General features: G+C 35.2%; 1 protein-coding gene across 2 annotated transcripts in view; it reads left to right on the forward strand.

The window, feature by feature from the left end:
* Positions 1-1,966, forward strand: part of mntb (MAX network transcriptional repressor b) — a 15,118-nt gene extending 13,152 nt beyond the window's left edge. For both annotated transcript variants that reach the window (XM_032534664.1, XM_032534665.1), the window contains exon 6: positions 1-1,966. This exon is cut by the window's left edge and continues 1,937 nt beyond it. The gene's annotated coding sequence lies outside the window, so the exon portion shown is untranslated.
* Positions 1,967-2,346: the final 380 nt, after the last annotated feature.

The raw sequence follows: 2,346 nt of genomic DNA on the forward strand, positions 1-2,346 counted from the left end.
TCGAGCAACAAGTTTGAAATAAGCAGTCACAAAGAAAAGACTTAAAAGTACCATTGGAAAACCAAGTTAGGATTAGATTTTTTTTTTAATAAAGTGATTCATATAGTCGGTTAAATGTATAAAGGTGGTGCACTCCACTTGGGATGTGATTAACTGCCCCACGGTGAAAGGCTTGGCCAAAATTAAATGTCATGTTTTCAAACTAATCAAGGCCGGTTATGGACTGTTTGGACATCATGTTGAACACAAATCTACATTATCGCAAATGCCTGATATTTGGGGGGTGAATTTAATGTCAAAGACAGAAAAGATCCCGTGTAACTGCTCTCAAAACATTTAGTGACAGGTTTTCATCCTTTTCACTCTGATGCAACAGCTCCCTCTGCTGCCTCCTCCCAGACCTCATACTGATGTTACTCGCACACACACGCACACACACAGACAGCACTTGGGCACGACACAATCTTCCTGCACAGGCTTTTGAAACAGTGAGAGACATGTGGAGAGTGAACGTTCACTTTTGACCCTTAAAACAAAAAAATTGTTAACTCAAGAAACACTCCTGACTTATTTTTTCTGCTGCATCATATTGCATACAGTGTGGGAATTCGGTCACATGAGAAACTCTAACTGCTGAAAAGATTGTGAGTGTGGAGGAAAGCTCAAGAAAAGCTAGTAAGTGGACCTTGAGTTAAGATTATTTTTTGTTAAAGTCGGAGATACACATTTGTCTCAATTAAAGATTTTGAAAAGTTTGGATATAGCACAAAATATTAAGCGGACTGGAGAAAGTATTGTTTAGGCCTAAGATCAGTTTACATTTTATTGCAGTTTTGTGAAGAATAATTTGGCAGTGACATGACCTTTTTCCAAAAACAAACAATATCGAACACCTTGCCAAATTCTCTGCTCTAGTCCAGAAAATCAGTTTTAAAATGGAAAATGTGTTGAAACCCACTATTCTTTGTGTGTATGTCTGTGTATGTTTATGTGCACACATTTAAAACATTTATGGCTTCACAGCCTTCTTGCCAGCCTATACATGTCACAACATGAAATTTCCCATCAGTGTATGTGGATGTAGTCAATGTTGCGTGGATCTGCTCCTCGCCTCTTCTGCTGTTTCTGTATGTAATGTCTGTGTATGTGACTGTATTCAATATGTTTTATATTTTGTACTATAGTTAATCCTACTGTACCTGTAGCATGGCTGGTTTTTTTTGGTTCTACAGTGTGTGTGTGTGGGTGTCACAAGCAAGCTATTTTTTTACAGAGGTGATTTATGGTATGAGTCTGTTTGGGTGCTATCGTGTGTGCCTATACTCAGTTTTTCTGAACACTGTGACAACTCTGGCAAAACACGAACACATTGAGCAAATGGAAGACAAAGATTTACTGTCATGATTGTTTTTTTTTGTTTTTTTTTGTTTTTAAGTTTTCCATTTTGTGAGTTGGACTGAGACATGGAGTGGAAAAAGTAAAAAAGAAAAAGAAAAATGTTGCTCTTTTCTTGATAACAATGTCTAATATTCAATTTGAGTTTTGTAATATTTGTATGTACGAATGAAAGTTTTGTAAATTTGTGATCGTATGCACGTTTTGGCATATGACTGTATGTATCTTAAAATTTGAAATGCTCGTTTCTTTTTGGTTTTGTTTTGCATGTAGATTGCCGTTTAATTTCTTTTTGTTTTTCTGTTTTATTTTTGGGACCATGTACAATACTGTATAACGTGGGCAGGATCTTGGACCTCATGCTACATTGATATTATATATGAATATAAAAACAAGTTTTCCCTATGGAGAAAGTTTTAAGTTATATATCGCCTGTACACTTTGGGCTGCCTTTTAGATCTAACTGTCCACTGTTTAAGATAACAATGATGATAATGGATAAAACATATTAATGGAGGAAGAATTATACTGATGAAATAATAAAGATTCTTAATAAATCTTATTACATTTACAACACATCTTGCTCCTGTATTTATTGGTCTCGTGTAAAGAAACAGATTACATATAGACTGCAGTTAGAAAGCTTTTTTATTGAAATTGTTCACTATATTGTTCTTTCAAAACAGAAAAAGTAAAGATTAAAAATACATAATAAAAACACAGTTGACTCACAAGTAATAAGACATGAACAATGTAGTTTAAAAAAGTAAACCCAACTTTGACATTACTACAGAGAGCCCTAGATGACCACGTCACATCCTTATCAAGGAGCTGTTCTGAAACTCATTTATAAAACTAATGGAATAAAAGTAGTTAATTGTAGAAGCAGAGTACTCTGTCTTCGGATGAAGTAATGAGCCAGCGTGACCTGCTGAACACCTTGTCTGTGAC

Source organism: Etheostoma spectabile, chromosome 13, assembly GCF_008692095.1.
Source record: "Etheostoma spectabile isolate EspeVRDwgs_2016 chromosome 13, UIUC_Espe_1.0, whole genome shotgun sequence".
Taxonomy (NCBI): Eukaryota; Metazoa; Chordata; class Actinopteri; order Perciformes; family Percidae; genus Etheostoma; species Etheostoma spectabile.